The sequence below is a fragment of the Nyctereutes procyonoides genome, unplaced genomic scaffold, assembly GCF_905146905.1.
Source record: "Nyctereutes procyonoides isolate TBG_1078 unplaced genomic scaffold, NYPRO_anot_genome, whole genome shotgun sequence".
Classification (NCBI taxonomy): Eukaryota; Metazoa; Chordata; class Mammalia; order Carnivora; family Canidae; genus Nyctereutes; species Nyctereutes procyonoides.
In genome coordinates this window covers 2543242-2556917 of record NW_026575030.1, presented here as the reverse complement: position 1 = coordinate 2556917, position 13676 = coordinate 2543242, and the positions used below count along the sequence as shown (strand labels likewise).

At 39.4% G+C, this 13676-nt stretch overlaps 1 protein-coding gene and 1 non-coding gene across 16 annotated transcripts in view; one reads left to right on the top strand and one right to left on the bottom strand.

The window, feature by feature from the left end:
- NCKAP5 (NCK associated protein 5) overlaps positions 1-13676 on the bottom strand; it is a 947559-nt gene that overhangs the window by 642068 nt on the left and 291815 nt on the right. The gene's annotated exons all lie outside the window — the stretch shown is intronic.
- On the top strand, positions 7702-7807 carry LOC129504045 (U6 spliceosomal RNA). The gene has a single exon (XR_008663282.1). It is a non-coding gene; the product is annotated as a U6 spliceosomal RNA (small nuclear RNA).

The following is a 13676-nucleotide window of genomic DNA, read 5'->3' as shown; positions in this document are numbered from 1 at the left end:
AAAAAAAAAAAAAAAAAAAAATCCATTCAAAGTTTCAAACAAGTGCCTTTTGGAATATAACTACTTGATAAGCAGAAGCCCACTGTTACATAAAGTTTTGTTTGAAAAATACTGTTTAGAACTCATTCCAGTATCTAAATCCCCATCCATTTATTTTATTGACCTACCTAGTGTGACAAAACACAAAGGCTATATTTCAGGTTAGGGTGTGAGAGTAGTTCTCGGAAGCCTTGAAGAACAACATTACAGCCGTACTGTGCCAGTAGCAAGTCACTTCCCCACCTTCCCAAATGCCCACCACTGCACGGAGGACACTGCATGCTGTACTGCAAATTGTATTCTCTCAATCATGAGAAATACAGGCCCCAAGATTGCTAAAAGCAAAGATACTTCTTTCTCTTCCTGACTCCTGCCACCTTAGTATTCTTAAAAACAAACAAACAAACAAACAAACAAACAAAAACCAAAAAAAAAAAAAACATCGACAATCTCCTGATGATGGCTAATGAATGAAGTTCAATGTCTAACAAAGGCGCTTCATCTTATTAAGACTGTAACCTCCTGCCCAACCAAAAACGATTTACAAGAAATAAAAAGATGCATAACAAAGAGGAGCTAAATTTTAGAAAATCTCTGCAGATTCATAAGCAAATAAAAAATAAGTAAATACCAAAATATTTCTTGTGAGATGTTTTTCAGGTCTGGTGGCTTTCGCTTGTTCTGAGTAATATAAAATATGCTCTCCCCAAAATAACTCTCAAGCACATTTTTTTTTCCAAAAGCATTTTATTTTGAGCACATATCCTTTTCTACCTCTTATTGCTTAATCTAAAAATGTCCTCTCAACTCTCTCCTTTCGACTGCTTTCCCTCTATCCACACACACACACACACACACACACACAAAAAAAACACACCACAGGAAAAGGCATATTTTAATTACTTGTAGGTGGTAAATTCAAACCCTGTTATCACCATTCTGTGGCCTTTGGTTTAAGGAGAAGTCATCTTATTTCCTCAGAAAGAAGTGAAGAGACCATAGCGTGATGAATGATTTTGCTTTTCCTGGCACCATTCTGACTACCCTTGGAAGACCAAGAGGAAAAGGCATGTTGGAAGGGAAGCCCTAATTCCCCCCTGCGTGCTCTTCTTCTAGTTCTTCTCCTGGTGGAAAGCTCAGAGAACAGAAAGAGATCAGATGTTCAGAGTCAACTGCTGCCTTTGCATTTTAACTGTCTCTTGAATCAGTTCACTTCTTTCCAGTGCCACCATACTATTTTGCCTTCCACTTTTGCACGGTTTCCAGAACTAGCCTCCCCTCTTAATCTCACGTTTCCAACTGGACTAGCTCTTATCTTCTCAGCAACCAGAATAAGTTTAACTTTTTTCATTCTGAAAAAAAAAATGAAAACTTACAAGAAGTGCAAAATTAGAACACAGAGTTCCTTGTGCCCTTCATTTAGCTTTCCCAATGATAACATTTTATGTGACCATAAACACAACATCTAGAAAATGAATGCTGGTCAGTACCATTCTCTAAATTCGGGGTGATCCTTTAAAAATGCCAGCCTGGTCACGCCAACTCTCCACTCTTTCCTAAACCTATCACTGGCTTCCCACCAACTCTTACAAGGCTTAAAATTCTTAAACTGGCCCGTAAATTGTGTGATTATCATTCCAGTTTAGCCAGGACAGACCCAGTTCTCACATGTAGTGCCAACAAACTGTTCCATTTAGCATTTTATTGGGTTTTAAAAATTATTTATTTATTTATTCATGAGAGACACACAGAGAGATAGAGAAAGAGGCAGACACAGGCAGAGGGAGAAGCAGGCCCCATGCAGGGAGCCCGATGTGGGACTTGATCTCAGGACTCCAGGATCACGCCCTGGGCCAAAGGCAGGCTCTAAACCACTGAGCCACCCAGGGATCCCCTCCATTTAGCATTTTAGTATGCTGAAAAGTATGACAGTTTGGATGGTAAATTATGTGGTCAAGTCACTCAGTTCTGTGTCTGGTCAGCCTGTGGAGACCTCCAGCTTTTGTCTTGTGCCACTCCACTTCTGGCTCCTGAGCCTCTGTGACACAGATCTGTTTTAAATTCCTAGGATAGGAGGCAGGATGTGAAATGTTTCCTCCTGCCACAGGACCCTTGCCTGTTCCCATCTCCATCTGCCCGGATGGCTCCTACTTCTATCAGCTCAGCTAACTCACCACTCCATCTCCAGACCAGGTCACATTTCTCTATTAAAAGCCCTCACCATGCCCTGGACCTCTCCTCTGAATTATTTATCACAGTCATAATTTTACATTTGTTTCCACAAATAGAGTAAGCTGTAAGAAGGCAGGGAGTGTATCTGCACAATATCATATCCCCAGAACCAGCAGGAGCTTCCTGCATGGGAGGTGATTACCTTGTAGCTGAGGACTCAATGTATCAAAGCTCACTTCACAGCTTCCTGAGCAACACAAGCAAAGTGGTTAATGGCTTTAGGAAAAAAGCAAAAGCAAAAATCTCTTGCATTACCTTTGCAGGTTGCTGCTCATGTGGCTCATTTAGTCATTTAAAAACTCAGCTTTAGGGCAGCCTGGGTGGCTCAGCGGTTTAGCGCCGCCTTTAGCCCAGGGCCTGGTCCTGGAGACCTGGGATCGAGTCCCACGTCGGGCCCCCAGCATGGAGCCTGCTTCTCCCTCTTGCCTATGTCTCTGCCTCTCTCTCTCTCTCTCTGTGTGTGTCTCTCATGAATGAATGAATGAATGAATGAATAAATAAATAAATAAATAAATAAATAAATAAATAAATAAAAATAAAATGAAAATAAAAACTCAGCTTTGGAATGAGATAGACCCAGGTTTAAAACTTGGTGTTCATACGCTGAGGAACTTTATGCTAGCAATTTAACTTTGTTGAGCCTTAATTTTTTTCATATATAAATAGCAGTAGTTGTAATAATGATACAAAAGTCATCTACTCTACAATGACAATTATAATTATTATCATAATGTGATAATTATATAATTATAACAATTATTAGATATATAATTATTATTATTATAAATAATAATAGTCATCACTCTTTTTTGAAGGTTGAATGAAAAAATGCACAATGCTTAATAGTCAGGCATTATTAAGTGAACGTGAACTCTATTATAAAGTTGTTTTAAGTGTATCATTTCCCCTGTGTCAAGATGATTTCCTTGTTTCATAGAAGACATGCAGGGAGGACTTAATGATCCTCACCTGGCACTGCCTCCCCATCACCTGTTCCCCTTTGGTCTCCTCCGGCTCAGACATGCAGTGCTATCCTTGGTTATCCAAGCCCAGGCCAAACCTGCCATCTTCTTTGACTCTTCCCTTACCTCCACCACACACCAAATCCATCAAGAATGCTGGTCGCCTCCTCTTTGAAATACACGCAGAACCCTGCTGCTCCCCACTGCACCTGCCACCGCCCACCATCCCGACCTCCCCAGATGACTCCATCAGCCTCCAAACAGGTCTCCCTGCCTCTGCCCTTGCCCAGCAGAGCAGCCAGAGGGACACCATTAAATTCCAAGTCATGGCAGGTTATTTTCCTGGCTCAAACTCTTCAAGGCTTCCAGGGACCCCATGGAATAAAGTACGACATGCTTCATGAAACCTCTGCCCTCTCTTGTATTCCCTCTGGCTCATTCCTCCCTCTTTCAGATCTTTTCTCAAAGAGAGTCTTCCCCAAACACCCTACTTAAAGCCCACAAGCTCAACACTCTATCCACTCCCCACTTTTGTTTCTTCACAGCACTCATCACTTTCTATACTTTTTGCTTATTTATTTTCTGTATAATCTGTCTTTCCCACTACAATGGCAGGTCCATGATGGTAGGGATTTTTGTCTCCTCTGTCCCTGCTCTCTCCCTAGCATCTAACAATGTGCCTGACCTGTATTAGGTGCTCAGTGAATATATCTTGAATGAGTATACAGTTGAATAAATGAATGAATGAGGCACCACTGTTCCCAGGCAAGAGCTGTCTCAGACACAATTTGGCATAAATTACGAGGCACAGACTAAAACCGCAAATCTGCTTCAAGTGTGTTGGGCACGGCTCTAGGAAGAGGAGGAAGGTTAGGGTGCACCTAAGCACATGCTGATGCAAGGCTCAGGGATAGGCCAGCCTTAGCAGGGACTCTCATAGTACCTTGGTAGTAGTGGTGCCTGCCTTATCACTTTGGGGCTGCCGAGTGGCTGAGTGTAGGATGAGGGTGGGTGCTCTCCACCCATAAAAAGGGAAGCAAGTGTTCACATTCAGACCATGGTCTGATGTGGTGGGCCCACCAGGGATTTAGGTGGATTGCCCAAACTCCAGGAGATATCGGACACAGAGGACTCTGGCTAGAAATCCCAATGGCTTGGGGGCCAAAATGAGGCAGTTTTTTACTAGCCAAATTAATTTCCCTTTGTCAATATGTATGGGATTTCCAGAAGAACATGTGCTGAGAAACTGTCTCAAGATCCATTGTCCAGATGTTGGCAAAATACAAGCCAAAAAAAGAAATATTTAAAGTCGGCTGCCTGTCTTGTGACTCCACAGCTTTTTGCCAAACAAACAAGCTTGTCTTGCTAGAAGCTCCAGACTGAGCCAAGGCTCTGGGTGGACCGACCTTAAAAGAAATCTTGGGCTGTATTCAAACAAACTTGGACCAAGCAAAGGACACTGAATTCTCAATTAGAATGCAGCTATTCACAAACTCAAGGGAATTGAACTTTGCTATGAAAAATATCCAAGGGCTGTAGTACTGAGATCTTGAAAAATCAGCCTACAAATGTGAAGTGTGAATTATGTACTCCCATCAGCAAAAGGCAGGAAGCAGTTGCAAAAAGAACAAACTGGAATATTGCCTAATATTCTAAGAGAGAAGATACTCCCACAGTCTTTAAGGCTCAAAGGCAACCCACAGACATTCTAGTCCAGGTATCCCAAATCTCTCTTCCCCGGACTTGAGCACAGTCTCTCTGAAAGTTGCCAGACACATCCGGGCATTTGCGATGACTATTCTCACATCTCACTGAATTATCAATTCTTCCTTATGCTCAGTATGTAATACTTAACCTCGGGCCTTTTCATTACTTGTTAAAACTCCCTTCTCTACCCAAGTATTTGGGCCCCCTTGATATCATTATTACGCATCAGGCTGGGGTAAAAAACAAAATCTCCAGAAGTTCTGGCCTAGGGAATTCTCAGCAGTTGGTCTGATACATCAACTAATAGACAAGAAAGTTCTTTCTTTCTTTTTTTTTTTTTTTGACAACAAAGTTCCCTAGGAGATAACTGAATCATCACCTCACTTATTAATGCTAAAAGCAATATGATGGTGCAGGCCTTCTGATTTCTAACAGAATATCTCTACCAACATTAGAAGGGCAGACAAAATAAGTTAGCTTCTAGTTTTTCTAGTGTGTGTGCAAAACTGCATATAACAATATTGAGATATTATAGCTCTCCAGGTAACACATCCTAAAATCTTAGAAAACAATGCTTGGTCAAAAGAGTGCCCATGTATATAAGGCATATGATAAGACAACCTGAAGAGGCCACTTTAAGTGACCAGAAGTATTAACTACATATATTCTATTTGGCTTCTATAATAATGTCATTATCTTAGATGAAAAATAAAACCATTCTGGGTGGCTAACATGGTGTACAATAAAATATTTACAGTTCTTAATATTTGTACTTAAAACAATTGCTTGAGGCCTTCACACAGAATCAAAAGTAAACATTTAATAGCTCATTGACCTTTAATGTATATCACTCCTAAAACTGTGGATAAGTGAAAATAGATATTTTATTCAAATGAAATCATAATATTTTTGTAGCTTAAATTTTTTCTCTAGCTCAATTTGCTAATAGTGTGGTACTTTACTTTACATGAGTCATTATGAGCTATCTTAAACTGTAGTCATTGCCCTAAAGAAAATGTTTATGGCCTGACTGGGATAATTATATTCTCCTATTAAATATCACTCCTCCAGGGCTAGTTATTGTTGAGTACAAATGTGCCACTTTATATGCAAATAAAATGTACTGAGATGTGAATAAAAAGTTCTGCATATATCTACTCACAAATCATCTTATTATGATTCATATTAACAGATAGAACTTCTCAAGATGTGAGATGCTAATATCACATATAAGAGGCAATTCTTTCCTTGAATTTTTGCTTTCAACATGTTTAGATACAGCTGGAAATATTTGCTTTTCTCACAGCGATTGCAGATTGGGGTTTGCATCTGCGTTGTATCTTGAGTCAAAAGATTGTACAGTCCTGTGATTACTCATTACCAAAACTTGTTTTCTTTTTTCCTTCTGACCTTGACTTCTCTTCAATCCGTTTCTCACATACCCATACACCTGAAAAAAACTCAGGATACCTCAGAGTCCAGAGTTTCTAAGAAAGTTTCTTAAAACCATCTTAGCAAAGCAGAGAACTCCCACAAACATTACACAGAGTATAGTCATCTCATGGCCACATATTTGCATTTCCTCTTTTAAAAAAAAATCTATATTCTTTGAATTGGATCTTTGAGCAAAAATATCATGGTAAAAGCCATGAGCAATGTTTTTGTATCTCAAATCCCATCTCAGACTTGTGTCTTGTATTTTTATTAGGCACCTCTCATCGTGCTATGAAACAACTGTTTTTTAAAAAACTAGGTGATGCGTATTTTGTCCCTAACAGAGTTAACAATATAAGATGAATACTGACTATGTAAGGAAGGAACAAAATAAAACATTTCATCACCATTTCTACCACTTTCCCTGAAGCTTTGCTGTCCTTGCCTGGAACTGTCAAAGGAATATGGGAAGCCCAGTGGCATGAATGCCAAAGATGGAACTCTGATTTTTCTGGCCAATGTATTGAACTCCCAGAGTCAAAGGATCATTTAGCCAAAGGAAAAAAATGTAGGTGAGGACATTTCAGGGCTGTATCACCAGATCAAGACATTGAACATTTGGGAATTTAATTACTTATGTTGAAATGTGGGGAAAGCCCTGTTTCCCACAAACTAGAAAGTCTTTTATCCAGGAGTCAAAACTAAATATTTATACTTCTTGAGAAATACCTAAAATTTTATGATTGAATTTATAGTCTATTATACTTTCTAAATTAGGGCCTAGGGATAACAGGAGAAATCATACGGTCATTATTTACATTGGGAGCCTGGGTGGCTCAGTCGGTTAAGCATCTGCTTTCAGCTCAGGTAATGATTTCAGGGTCCCTGGATTGAGCCCCTCATCGGGCTTCTCCCTCTTCCTTTGCTCCTCCCACTGCTCATGCTCTCTGCCTCTCTCTCTCAAATAAATAAAATCTTATTTTAAAAAAAGTTAGTATTCGAAAAAAAAAAAGTTAGTATTCGCATTAAATTAAAAAAGGTAAGGAGGCCTTTATGCAAATTTCTAGAGAATCCAGAAATCTATGTTCTTTGTCCACATTTCTTCTCACATGATTCAAGGACAATTGGTAGACAGCTGGAAAATGCCAAGGAACTGAGTATCTTGATCAATCTGAAAAGCAAGACTTGCATAAATGGCATGATGGGATATATTTGCTAGATCGCAATTTCCACAAGGGCAAGGTTCCTTCTATTTTGCACATTACTGCTTTATTCTTGCTCAGAATAGTTCCTGTCACCTAGTAAGCCCTAAAAAATGTTTCACAGAGTGCTCACTTCGGCTGCACATATACTAAAATTAGAATGATACAGAGAAGATTAGCATGGCCCCTGCACAAGGATGGCATATAAATTTGTGAAAGTTCCATATTAAGAAAAAAAATGTTTGACAGAGAGATGAAAAAATGAGTACATGATTTCCCACTTCTAGATATTGAACTAGGTCTTGTCCATTCTTCCCAAATTGTAGTCACCTAAAACTTATTCCTAATAGTTGAACCATGTATACACACACACACACACACACACACACACACACACACACAGGTTTATGTGAAAATACTTTTTTTCTTATAGTATTTAAAATAAAATATATTCTTAAGTGTCCATAATCATTTAGATATTCTGCTCCAAAGCAGAGAAATGGACTAAATCTATCCTAAAAATGAAAATAGTTTCTGTAGTACAATATTAAATTGATTTAAGAAACATTTTAATGTTAATAGGACATGGCTAAAATCATCCTCAAAATAATTAATATAAGTAAAGATCTTCATGGTTAGAGAGGGCACAAATGGAGCAGCATGGAGCTTTTCGTTGCTCCTTGATATTTGAGACAATGGGGTTAGATCACTGGAAAAATTTGTGCTTCAGAAATGACCTCTTTATCAATCTTCCTGTTTGGAGTCTGTTCCCTGCCTCATTCCACTCTCTAGCATGGAGCTGGGCTTCTATCTAAAATGCAAATTGGGTCCTGTCACTAGCTTGCTCAAAACACATCAGTACTTCAGTAGCTCCTATCTTTTTAAGAGCAACTGTTTAACTGTTTTTGGTCATTTGCTTATCATAAAAGGCCTGACTTTAATAGTGTCCCTCCTATGGATCCAAGCCCATTTCCCTGCCCCTCCTGGCCTGAAGCTCTGATAACACCAAAGTGGTAGTTGTTACCTCACTGAACACACTGCATTAGTTCACACCTCTGGACCTTTGCTCATACCATTTCTGTCATGTGCTGTGCTATCCTCCCCTTTCTTCACCTTGTTGACACTTTCTTCCTTTAAGATGCATCAAGTCTTCTGTAAAGGACTGTTGGTTACATGCCCTTGGGTTATAGTCTAATATAAGCCCCAGCCTATCACAGTATCTGTTACTTACACTGAAATTAACCAACCACATGTTTGCTTCCAGCTCTACATTCTAAGTATTTCCATTATGCGAACCACGCCAAAGTCAACTTTTGGCTTCTAGCACCTGTTGTGAAGTCAGAGGCATAGTACCAGTGGAATTAATGTGTACTGCACCAAATTGAGTATGTGACATCATCTTGCTCTTCTGCACATCCACACTGCCTCGTCTTTCAATGTGCTGTTGTAGCCTGGGAGTTTCCAGAAATCATCATCCTTTTTTCTTATATGAATTGATTAATTAAGCTACTAATACATTTCATGTAGGGCAGCAGCATTTTATAAATGGGTGCTAACAAAAACTAAATTACTGACACTGATCTATTAGTAAATAACATTATATTGAGGACTCAGATGGGAAATATACCCAAGCATAAGTTAGCTATACATGAAAAAAAAAAAAGTTAGCTATACATGCTAACACTTTTTTTTTACATGCTAATACTTAAAAAAATCATTATTTAAATTGCAAAGAATGTTTGCATTGAACCATCTCAGTTACATTGTGTAGTAACTAAACTTGATATTATTTGCATGCCTGGAGTCTTCCACAGATTTTTTTCTTTAATTTAAGAGAGTAAGCAAGTTTTATAAATTCAAAAAATAATTATAAAATCATCTCTCCATGTCAATCTAGTATGACAACATATCGCCTAGAGAGATCTTCTTATGGTTGTGATAAACCCAGAAAAAAATATAATAGAAATGCTAGCATTCCTTTAACAATGGTGTTTCTAGCTGGCACCTCCTATTATCAATAAGTATTGTGGTCCCCAGCCTCCAATTTCCAGACAAGGCAGTGACTGAAACAGTATTCTCCAAAGCACAAAGCAGGCAATCTTTTTTGTCCTTCATGCATATTTCACATCTTAGAACTGCCCCCTTCAATCTTCCCGTGTGCCACCTACCCACACATCCATCCACTGTATATCACTAGTCTTTACAATTTCTTCTGAGTTTAGTTTTGTTACTATGCTGAAATCTCACGCATAATTATGGGGAGTTGCTATGGAGATTTTGTGTGATTTGTCATGAAGAAAATCTATTGTGTTTGAGATAATTCTCCATACTAATGACTCAGGTATCCATTTCCCCTCATATTTTCTTTGGGATTATAACCAACTGCATATATTTGAATATATAGAAGCAAAAGTCATTTTATAAATAACACAACCAGAAAAGTTATTGAGTTCACTAAGATGAAGCACTTTAGTACAGCCAGGCCAATTTCTCATGATTTAGGAACAACTTCCATTATGGTACTTTTCTGAATACCAGCTGATTCTTGCCTGCATCATTTTGGAAGAGATCCCACAGAAGCCCTTTTACAATTACATCTCTTGGAATTCTATCACTAATTGTATGATACATATTTTGGCTCTACCATCACTTAGAAAATGTAATTTTGGAAAACTATGAAACTATTTGTGTGAAATTAAGGACAAATATAGTAAACTTATTAAAAATCATTTATTTGTCCTTTTATGGTGAAGATATTTGGGAGGTGGGAGCTAAGGGTAAAACTAACTATTTGACATTAATCAAAAGCAATTCAGACTAATGACTGGAATCTGAACAATAGAAAGCAAATTTCACACCACCCCAAAGGTTATGATTTTATCTTTCTCATCCCACCTCCCACCACCAGCCCCAGACAGAAGAAGTCCTGAAATATCAGATCGATTATCATTAGACAACTCACATAAATCTCTCTTCTGGCTTCTAGATTGGCAAAGCTGATTTCAGGATATGATTGATCTTTGGAGAGGAACCTTCCTAAGTTAGCTATAGGTGGAAGAGAATTTTGATGAATCCAGCAGTTTGCCATCAGGAGGGTAGCATCTCAAGGATAAATAAAGAAGTTAGAGAAGTCAAATTTTGAATCAAAGGAAGACTAATTATAGAAACAATTCCTAGGCAACACTTTGTCTAAAAACATAACCAAGTTACTAATTTCCCAAACAACCAGTTCTGGAAAGGACAGGACACATGATCTTCACTCAGGGTAATTTGACACCATGGGTACCCAGACAGAAACCCAAATAGGAGCTTCTAGAAATAACAAGGAGGCAAGAGGGAGGGTGAATGGCTGGAGGGACCAAATGAGATGCTCTGGGACAGGTGAGATCAGATCCAATGCTTGTGTGGTCCATTTAAAGGTAGAACTGATAATCTTTTGTATAAATCAGGGCCGGTGAGTAACCTATAAATGAGGCAAAGAGGAGAAAGAACAGAAAAGAATGAGAGGAAGGTAGAGGAAAAGATAAACATCACGAGGGGCACCTGGGTGGCTCGGTCAGTTAAGCACCTGACTTTTGGCTTCAGTTCAAATCATGGTCTCAGGGTTGTGAGATCCAGCCCCCTGTCAGGCTTGGTGCTCAGCTGGGAGTCTGCTTGAGATATTCTCTCTCTCTCTCTCTCTCTCTCTCTAATAAATAAATAAACATACAAATCTTAAAAAAAAAAGCATGAAACTGCCTATTCCCAGAGTATGATAAATGAAGGATAAAAAGGAAGCCATGTAAGCAGCTGTGGCAAAGAGGAATTTAGGTGCCCTGAGAAAGGACTTCAGATCAGTCAAGCACCAGGTGAGCCTGTACAGCAAGGGGCTCTTTTCATTGCCCTGATGGTAATGCAGTGAAGACTCTTCTTCCCAGAGTCTGAGGACTGTCCACGTGGGATGCGCCACTTAGTATTTTTAAAGTACTAGAGCAGGTGACAGGTCAGACCGTGGGGGATTGTTCTCTGTGTCCCAATTAATCAGAAGAGAGAAGTGTTTCCAGAAACAGTAGACAATTGGGCATGGAGGAAAGCAGGAGAGAGCTTTTGTAAGATTGTGAACAGAAAATAAATCCAATCTCAAAAGGCTGCTGTGTGGAAGATCATGGCAAATCAAATTTAAGCTGGGAAAGAATTCAGCCTCAGAAACTGGAGCTAATAAATGCTTTGAGGGTCTTCATGGAAGATAAAAATTACCAGTTTAGAGGGAGGATTCAGAACCATCTTGCAAATGGCAGGCATGACAAAGCAACAGTCAACCCCAAGCAGCAGACAGGGGCCTGCTGTGGCCCTTCAGACTTCAGAGGAAAACGGGGTCCTGTCACTTGGCTAACCAGGGCAGTGGGCCTTTTCTGGGAGTGTGCATCTGAGGTGAGAGGGAGAGCCTCACCCACCGCACAACCAACACACATAGCCTGCTCTTAATTCAGGTAGAGCAATGAGAAAAGCAGAGACACTGGCAGTGAGACCTCTGGTGGCTTTAAAACTCAGCAAAGAACATGAAAGAATCTGAGAATGCAAGCAGTCATGTCCAGTTCAAGAATGTCTAGAAGAGGAAAGAGGATCATTTGGGGAGCAAATAGCTTAAAGTTTAGAAAAAGTCAAGAGGATTTGCTTGTCTCAGCCAAGAGGCCTTAAGCAAAGCAGCAAACAGAGATTCAGGATTTCCTCAATATCCAAAGTCCTCTTTTTAGGGACCCACAAAATTTTAATAAATACTTTTAAACATTTTATCTCATTTTAGTGGCATAAAAATGAACATTAAGGGTATTCTGAATGTATTAATAATTAACATCTTATCAAATATTGCCATGTGGTCCAGAATCTTCTTTGTACTTTTGTCGACAATGACCTTATTAAAAGCTAATATAAAAAGAACAGAGGTAGACCTAATGGGATAATCCTCCCGTAAATAAAAGCAAAAACAATGTATTTACATGTGAAACTAACAAACAGTATGTAGCTTGAAGGGTGGAAATTGGAAAGACAAGTCAGACGTCTTCCATCACGAGACTGTACAAGGCAGCCAAATGCAAAAGAACCCCGTCCTAATAGAAAAGACCACAGAAGCAAGGTACAGGTCCAGCAAATGTTTCAGCAAAATAGCACCATCTGCCATTCAACTCATGAATTTTATTTGGTTCTGTAATTAAAGGAGACTAATAAGCATCAGGATGTGTGGAAGGAAAGACCAATGATCAAGGAAGAAAGAAACAATAAAAACAGTGTCAAAAAGTCCAGGGCAAGCCATGGCTTACAAAACCTGGTGAAATCCACAAGGTATTAGGTTGCAACTCTGTTTAGAGTCAGATGAGAAAAAGGATGGAATGGACTTACTGCTTGATGCTAATACAGAAGCCAGGGAGAAAGTAGGATCGTTCAATTCTCGTATTGCTTCCCCCTTTGCTATCAAAGCAAATAATCTCCGAGTTGAAAAGAAGAGGAAAACTTGAAGCTCAAGATAAGTGAAGAGATCCCAAGGGAGATCAGCAAGCTCCTCTGCGTAAATCCAAGTCTCAACAGTAAATTAGGATAATAAATGGACTTCAGATGGGATGTGGAGGCACTGTTGGCGATCTTTGGGGAGTTATGACAAGTCAGAGAGGCTCATAGTAAGGGCAGGAAAATGTGTTTATTTTTTAAGAACATTTCAGAATTTTTTTTTCAAAGTCAAAGGAAAAAGGTACATATAGGAACTACAAATCAGGCTTTCTAGGCTGATTCCCCTTCAAAAAATAATTTCTAGAATGCAATGTTCTAAGAGTGTGTGAATGGGGCACCTGGGTGGCTCAGTTGGCTGAGCGTCTGACTCTTGGTTTGGGCTCAGGTCATGATGCTGGGGTGGTGGGATCAGAGCACCGAGTCTGGCTCCCATTCAATGAGGAGTCAGCTTGAAGATACTCTTCCTCTGCCTCTTCCCCCCACCCCCACTGGCATGTGCACACTCTCACCCCTCTCTAAAATAAATAAATGGATCTTTAAAAAAATAAAAGATAGTGTATAACAATTAGAAATAAAACCAATGGCCCCTCCGAGGTACAGGGGCTCCCTAAGAACAGCT